The following is an 8,918-nucleotide window of genomic DNA, read 5'->3' as shown; positions in this document are numbered from 1 at the left end:
CTTCCTTCATCTTTCTTTCTTTCTTTCTTTCTTTCTTTCTTTCTTTCTTTTCTTCCTTCCTTCCTCCCTCCCTCCTTCTCTTTCTTTCTTTTCTTCCTTCCTTCCTTCATCTTTCTTTCTTTCTTCCTTTCTTTCTTTCCTTCATTCATTCCTTCTTTTCTTTTTCTTTCTTCTTTTTTTAATGTCAGGAATGCTATTTTCAAGGGTTGCTCTTCTGACAGTTACATAAAGCAGAGAGGATAAACACATTGGAGATTACCTGGTACACAATCAGAGCACAAATGTTAGGTCTCTGATGTTATTGTTTGTTTTATTTTCATTTGTGTCTTTGTTTTCTATCAAAGTAGATACGAAGAGGGGGTGGTAGAGAAGCAGAGGGGGTCTCATGGCACCACAGAAGAAGCAACACACCCTGGGTTCAAATCGTGACCTCCACCACATAATGGGTGCATCATTTGGTTGAAGCTGCGTTGAGTTCAGGTAGTCATATCTCCTGCACAGCGTTCCTGCAGCATTGGCGAGGACTCCCAGGAACGTGTGGGCATGGAACTGAACACACTCCTCATTAAATGTTTTGTATCAACAAACACCATATGCTTGGGCAAATCAATCAACAATTAGTTTTTAAAAAAATGTAACAACATGAAACCTGCTTTATATGATTGTTTTCAAGATGCAATTAAGATAATGCTCAATGATGCCTAGCACTTGGTAAGTGCTTAATAATAATAGCTAATAATAAGTAAAGCTTACTGAGCACATACCAGATGTCAGGGCTTTAAACGCATCATCTCATTTAATGCTCTTATCAAATCAACGAGGTAGATAGTGTTAATTGTCCCATTTTACAGTTGAGCAAATGAAGGGACAAAGAGGTCACGTAACTCGTCCAAGGTTAAACATCTGGTAGAAAAGCGACTTTGTCTTTGGACTGGACACAGTCTCTGCAGGAGGGATGGGAGGGCAGGGCATATAACCCCTAAGAGCTGGCAGCAAACCCCAGTCTTTCGTAAGCTTGAACTTTGATGGCTTCTGGCTTGAGGAGTCTCTGGCATTCCTGGCATTGGTCCAGTGCTGTGATCAATTAAATCTGGGATTGACTAGGCTTCATCACACCAGTCAACCCTGTTCTGTTGCTCGTAACTGGCTGGAACTCCTTATTGAGAAGGATTTCAGCAAAGATCGATGTGTTTGATTAGTAATGTCTGCTGTGGGCAAGGGCAGGAGGATATAGGCCTATATGCCATGTATTACTGATCCTGCATTATTAATATGCCTTGAAAGGATACTCCGAGAGGGCAATCACACTCCCCTTTGTCAAAGTTTTGGGGAGCGTACATCCTGGGTACAATTACATACTTACGCAAGGAAGTGCTGCTGTCTCATCTGACCAATCATTTTAGGAGTCTTATTTGAACCTCTACCAGGTGATCAAGTCTTTCTCTAGACCTTTTCCTTCTGTTCCCATATTGGGTAGAAATTCTTTCCAGTGTCTAGAAAAGGAAACAAAGTTTCAGAGAGGCTAACAAACTTGCTCAAAGCTGCACAGTGCCAAGGGCAGGTTTGATACATAAGCAGGCAACTTTGTCACACGGTGGCAAAGCCATTTAGGCTGTAGGTTTCAGGCTTGAGACTAATGTCTATTCCTTGGCACAGTAGACGCCTCTGATGGAGGCCCAGGGCTGTGCTAAGATGCCGTAGTAAATACAGAAATAGGTAGTAGTCTCAATGCTCAAGGAACCTGCAGTCTTATAATCTCTCTCTCCTCCCTTCCAACCCTCAGAGACAATTCCAAATCTCCTGGAAAGAGAAAGAAAGGGTCACTGCATTTTATTTGGCTACAAAGCGCTAAATGGTAAATTGCCTTTCCATTTTAAATTGCTGGCAGCATCAGATTCACTATGAATACAAGTGCATCTTCTGGGGCTAATAGCCGTTTTTATGCTGCTAATCTAGAAAAAGGAAATACGGCTCAGAGAGCAGGCTGACAGCAAGTTTGGTAGCAGTCCTGAGGCTGATGTGGTCTAGAGAAAACCACGAGTCTCTCTGGGCCTGTTTTCTCTGCCAGAAATTATATTCCATCTGCGTCTTGGTAACCACAGCAGGGGAGAGTTAAGAAAACCTAATAAGGAGTCTCCCGGCAAACTTAAAGTTTCTGTGCAAAAACAAAATAATGAGAACGCTGCATGAGAAATTCCCTTTGTATTAGAAATACGTCTGGTCTGTTGGTTCAGTCCCCAAAGCTCTTTCAAAGACCCGCCTCCCACATGATTGTCCCAGTGAACCTGGAGGTTGGTGAGATGGTGGGCGCAGTGGGGAGGCGGGGGTGGGGGAGGGTGAGGCTCAGAGAAGTGAACAATTTGCCCAGGGTCATGCAGGCTAAAGGAGGGCAGAGCCAAGTCTCCATGCACATCTAGCTGGGTCTCCGTTGCAGCAATGCATTACTGAGAAGGAAAAGGTAGGTTAGGAGCCCCTCCTAACAAATTTAATGTTTACAAGCCACTGAGTAAGATGGTGGGTGAATGAGCCCTTGGAAAGCTTTCCGGGGGCAATTTCGCTGAGCGTTTGCAAAGCCTTAAATATATAAATTTCCTCTGGCCCCATTCATTCCCCTTCTTAAGAATTTATCCCAAGGTAATAATCAGATAAGGTATGAATGAAGATGTGATATGCAGACATTCGTATCAACATTATCCAAAGGAGCTGAAAATTTGCATATAACCTAAATATCCAGCTATAGGACATTGGTCTACATAAATGAATAGATAAACATATAATTTATGACACGCGTATATTCTGGGCTTTAAAACTAGGATGAATAGAAGTAAGAACGTGCATGGCGGCTTAGCTACAATGGTGTTTATTGCAGCTTTCTTTGAAGGAGCAAAAAGAATGTGAAGTTGAATGTCCAACAACAAGGGTTTATGTTTGTAAATACACTGGAAGACTATGTAGTTTTTTTTTAATAATGGTGTAGATGGAGATTTATGGACATGAAAAGAGGTTGGGGCGCCTGGGTGGCTCAGTCACTTAAGCGCTGGATTTTGGCTCAGGTCATGATCTCATGGTCCGTGGGTTCGAGCCCCGCGTCGGGCTCTGTGCTGACAGCTTGGAGCCTGGAGCCTGCTTCGGATTCTGTGTCTCCCTCTCTCTGTGCCTCCCCCACTCGCACTGTGTGTGTCTCTCTCTCAAAAATAAACAAACATTAAAAAAAAACTTTAAAGTGCTTATGATATGATAGTAATTCTTATCATCGCACTCTTACTATGAGTTCTGTGCATGTGGCTGTGTGAAGCTTGCAGAACTGACCCGTTCTGAACATAGCCCAGCTCCGTGAGGCATGTATTACTGCATGAAGGGATAAGGACCCCAAGCATGGGGCTGGCTAGAAGGATGAAGGAGAAGGGGCCAGAAGGGGCCTAACTTTGACAAGCACCCACCCCGTGCCAGGCACTTAATGTACATCATCACATGAATTTTGCACTGGTTATTCGGAGTAAGTTTTACCTCCCACTCACGTATGTAAAAATTGAAGCTCAGAGAGGTTGAATAACTTCCTTGAGGTCACCCAGCTTTCAAGGGGAGCCTGTGTGGCTCCAAAAGGCGCTTAATCTCCACCTTGCTCTATTGTTCAGAATGTCTACTTCTCCTTAGCAACAAGGCGGTGGCCAAACCCACAGACCAGCAGAGGGCCAGGAGTCTGGTCGGAGCTGTTTCTCATCGAGTCCAGCCTTGCTGTGCAGTGGAGCAGGAGGAAGAGTCTCGTGTGGGATCTTAGTGTCCTTATGTGGAGCCCAGCCTCTCTCCTCTGGGGCAGCGGTACATTTGCAGCTCTCCAGCCATGTCTTTGATTTTGGAAATGCAGTCATGGCAGTAATACCAACTTTGCATAACTGTGAACCTGGATCCTACCTCTTCACCTTGCTGGGTCCCTTGAGAGTAATCACTTTACCTCTCAAAGCCTCAGTTTCTTTACCTGCAAAGTGGAGTTCCAATGGTCATCTTTGTGGGGTTTTCACGAGGCCAGCAATAATATTTGCAACACCTGGCACAGAGATGGCACTCATAATTTACAGGGTTTTTTTTTTTTTTTTTCTCGTTCTAAAAATACAAGGGTGATAACACTCAGGGAGTATATACCCTTATGAAGCTAGTGACATAGGCTAGGCAGATATGCATGAGTTTTGGAGCCCGAAGGAGAAGCACTTCAAATCTTCTTTGCCAAATTAAAGTCAGTTCCACCTTAAAATTTCCCTCTGCAAATGCTTGCAAAGATGGTATTTAATTGATCATAACATCCTCAGACTCTCAGGCAGGCTCTTTCCTCCTCTTGCTCATCACTGCTGATTACTCAAGATATTTTATGTAAACAGAAAATGGTTCCTGCATAATGAGACCCATCCACCCTCCCACTTCCCCCCGTTTGCTCTGCTTCTGGCTTCCTGGAGCTGCCCAGCCACCTCTGAGGCTCTGATTAGCCTCAGAGACTGAAGGTCTGTGCGGCTGCTGAGCTCCAAGGATCCCAAGAGATCCTGACCGGAGGGGCTGTCATCTGGGGCCACGGAGGCTGCAAAGAGAGGCAAAACTCTGCGCCCTCTGTTCATCCCTCTTGGTTCCCTCCAGCACAGCCACCATGACACTGCTCCCTGTGCCCATGTGCCATCTGTTGCTCCCATTGGGACAGACTCTCTCTCTTTTTTTTTTTTTTTTTTAAATTTTTTTTTTCAATGTTTATTTATTTTTGGGACAGAGAGAGACAGAGCATGAACGGGGGAGGGGCAGAGAGAGAGGGAGACACAGAATCGGAAACAGGCTCCAGGCTCCGAGCCATCAGCCCAGAGCCTGACGCGGGGCTCGAACTCACGGACCGCGAGATCGTGACCTGGCTGAAGTCGGACGCTCAACCGACTGCGCCACCCAGGCGCCCCCAGACTCTCTTTTCAAACGTAGCTATTTGAAGACCCCGTCCTCTGCCTTTCTGTTCGGTAACTCCAGGGGGAGAAAGGGTTAATCCTAAAATAAGTGAATCTCTGTTCGTGGATTACATCTAAGTGATATGCTCTTTCCATGGTAGCTTCCTTGGGCATACACAGCATTAGAATTCCTTGTTTCCATCTTGGTCTCCCTGGCCCCCGCCACCCTGATAGACTGTTCCATCGACCTCAGGATATCACCGAGGGCAGCGGGTGGATGATACTTCTTCTTCATCTCCAGTTCTGGGATTTAATAGGTGCTCTGTGGGGGGCTTTCAAGGAGTTCAGTCCAGAAGGTGTAGTCCACAGAGATCAGTGAGATTGGATTGTTGAAGGGTTTGGGCTTCATTTTAAAGCCCCTGAGGAGTTTTAAGTGGGGAGGGGTGAGTGACCAAACTTGTGTTTTAGGAGGATTGCCGCTGGCTGCTGGGTGCAGAGTAGGCAAGTGGATACATGAGGACAAGGAGGTTGTTACAATAATTCCAGAGACTGTGGCCTGGATGGGACGGTGGTCCAGGTGCAAGAGCCTCCCCAAAGTTTTGCAGCCTTCTGTGCTTACTCCAGGCAGATACTGTTGGTGTCTACCCATGTCCCCTAGGCCTACCCCTGGGACTGTGCAGTTTCTGTATGCTCTGATGACTCCCTATGTGCTCTGATGACCTCCTGTTCCCTCTGGTGCCATCCTGTGTGCTCTGATGACTTTCTGTGCCTCTGGCTATGGCAGTGTTCTGGGTACCCCTCAGAGGAGGCAGGAAAAGCCAGAGGAGTGACACCTCAGTAGTGTCCCTCAACAAGAAGAGATAGACAGTCCAGCTTCCTTGCCCCTCAGTGGGACAGTCTTGCAACATGTTCTACCCTGCCTTCTAGAACTCCCCAGAAGGACTGAGCCCCAGCAGTCCACAGTAGTGGACTCATTAATGTGCTCATTAATGTGCTTCATGTTGCTGTCTTCCCTTCCTTTGCTCATGTCCCTCCTCTCTCATTGTACCTCCTGGGATCACTCTCAAATCAACTCCTTAGGGGCGCCTGGGTGGCGCAGTCGGTTAGGCGTCCGACTTCAGCCGGGTCACGATCTCGCGGTCCGTGAGTTCGAGCCCCGCGTCAGGCTCTGGGCGGATGGCTCGGAGCCTGGAGCCTGTTTCCGATTCTGTGTCTCCCTCTCTCTCTGCCCCTCCCCCGTTCATGCTCTGTCTCTCTCTGTCCCAAAAATAAATAAAAAAAAAAAAAAATCAACTCCTTATACTCAACTTTTCATCTCAGGGTCTCTTGTCAGAGAAACCCAAAATAAGACAATGGTGTTTTATAATGAATGGAGAAATATCCATATACATTCAGTCAGTCAGTCAGTCAGTCAGTCATGCTATACCTTGGTACATGTATTTTAACATCTATGATTCCCCTAAGAAGAGTAGACAGCTCTCCGGGACCCTAAGACCTACTCAAACTTTCTCATGTACAGCATTTAGACATTAACACAATCATCAAGAACAGATTCCAAATGCCAGGATGAGGCACAAAAAATGTCCCTGGTTTTAAATTTCAAAAGTCAAAATGCAAAGGGTTCTAAGCTTCCTTCACTTGGGACAATGCAGATGAGTTGTCTAAAAAGAGTGAACTTCATGGGGAGTTGCTATTACTTCCTTTTTTTCTTAGAAAATATCCTGGTCTTTGAAATAATGACTCCAGGGATACCTGGGTGACACAGTCAGTTAGGCGTCCGACTCTTGATTTGGGCTCAGGCCATGATCTCGTGGTTCGTGAGATCAAGCGCCATGTTGGGCTCTGTGCTGACAGCTCAGAACCTGCTTGGGATTCTCTCTCTCTTCCTCTCTCTCTCTGCCCCTCCCCTGCTCATGCTCTCTCTTTCGGTCTCAAAATAAATAAATAAACATTTTTAAAAAATGACTCCAGTTATCCCAGGGTTAGTGGGAAAGGGATGCTCTCCATTTCAAATTTATTGGGAAATTTTGTAGGGCTGGGATAAGAATGTGTCAGTCATCCAGAGTAACCCGTGGTTCGAGGACAGATGGCTTTGCTCCTGGGGGACGTTTGTCAGTGTCTGGAGACATTTTTGGAACCAAATGGAGGTTCTGTAGGCATCTAGTGGGTTGAGGTCAGGGACGCTGCTAAATATCCTACAATGAACAAGACGGGCTCCATAACAAAGGATTATCCAGTCCCAAATGTCAACAACGAGAGACGCTGCTTTAGAGGAATTTCTACATCTCAGCTTCTAGTTTTTTGTATAGGCTTTGGGGGTGGGGGGAAGGACTGAAATCATGGGGCATCTCTGGCGATTCCAGCAAGGGGCAGTGGAGGACGGTGAAATCCTCTGCATCCGCTGGCTTCAGGGAGTAATGGTGATGGTGGGGGTGGGGTGGACACAGAGCTGCCATCATTGTTAAGGGCCTTGTTGGTTTCGAGTTGGCCTCAAGTGTGGGAAGTTTTAACAGCAACCAAAGCTTATTAGAGAAGGAGATTTGATATCATTATCATAAAAAACAAACAAACCCAGAGTCACTTGTCATGATTGGAAGGTAATAACAATATGAATCCAATGAAAGTAATCAAATAGTATTGACTATTGGGGGGCTGAGCAGGCTAGGAACCAGAAAGCCCTGGGAGAGCCCCACTGCCATCCTGGGCGTCAGTGTGCTCAGCTATAAAAAGGGATTTGGCCAGAATAGCGTTTCCCCAAAAGTGGTAAGGATAAAACATTTTGTGCAGAGGAGATAATTTGTGGTTATACACGGAGGCAGTATTAAATAGCAATGAATTGCTTGGTGAGAAATTAGCCCCCTTTTTAATTTTTATTCTTTTTAAAGTTTATTCATCTATTTTGGGAGGGAGAGTGTGCGTGAGCCACGCACGCTGTTAGCGCAGAGCCCAACGTGGCACTGGGTCCCAGATCTCTTAGATCAAGACCTGAGTTGAAATCAAGAGCTGGACGCTTAACCCTAGCCACCCAGGTGCCCCATCAATCCCCCTTTTAAAATTTCCTTTCATTCCATCTAAACACAAAAAGGAAAAATCTCAGCTTTGGTGCTTACATGTCTTTAACATCTTTTAAACACTTGCTCATTTCTCCTTTCATGAAAGACAGAGGAGTCCACAGAGTCAGGGCATTACAATACTCAGAATTTATTAACATTCTATAATTTCATTGTATTTATTTTATGCTCACCTTCTATTCATGTAAAGTGTACTGGTTTTCCATTTATAGAAGATTATAGAAGTTTCCTCTTCAAACACATTTATGTAAGTTCTGTATGTGAATTGAATTTAAAACTATTAAAATAAAATGAATAGGTGGTATGCAAAAGTGGGAAAGACCGTAAAATTAACAGATATTGTAATATAAGGAAGTCAGGCTGTCCCTTCTAGGGATGACCTTAAAATTGCTCTATTTTTTAATTTCAAAGTTAATAATTTGCAAATAAAATGCAAACACCTGTGCTTTAAATATTATCTTAAAATTACATAGGACTCTTGAAGTGAGCCAGATTCTATCCGTGAATGCTTCTAGCTATATTAGCCACCCATCCCTTACTGGGCTCATTCACAATCTTTTTTTGTCAGAAGTAGAGCTAGACCTAACACAGCACTTGGCACACAGTAGATGCTTAATAAGTACCTGTTAGAAAAAATGCGTGGAACCCAGGGATCAAAAAAGAAGCTTTCACTTCTGTACTGTAAAGGAAACAACCGACAAAACTAAAAGACGACTGATGGAATGGGAAAAGATATTTGCAAATGACATATCAGATAAAGGGCTCGTATCCAAAATCTATAAAGAACTTACCAAACTGAACACCTGAAAAACAAATAATCCAGTGAAGAAATGAATAGACACTTTTCCAAAGAAGACATCCAGATGGCCAACAAACAGATGAAAAGGTGTTCAACGTCGCTCATCATCAAGGAAATACAAATCAAAGCCACACT

Source organism: Puma concolor, chromosome D3 (assembly GCF_028749965.1).
Source record: "Puma concolor isolate L17-30 chromosome D3, mPumCon1.1.hap2, whole genome shotgun sequence".
Taxonomy (NCBI): Eukaryota; Metazoa; Chordata; class Mammalia; order Carnivora; family Felidae; genus Puma; species Puma concolor.
This window is presented reverse-complemented; position numbering follows the sequence as displayed.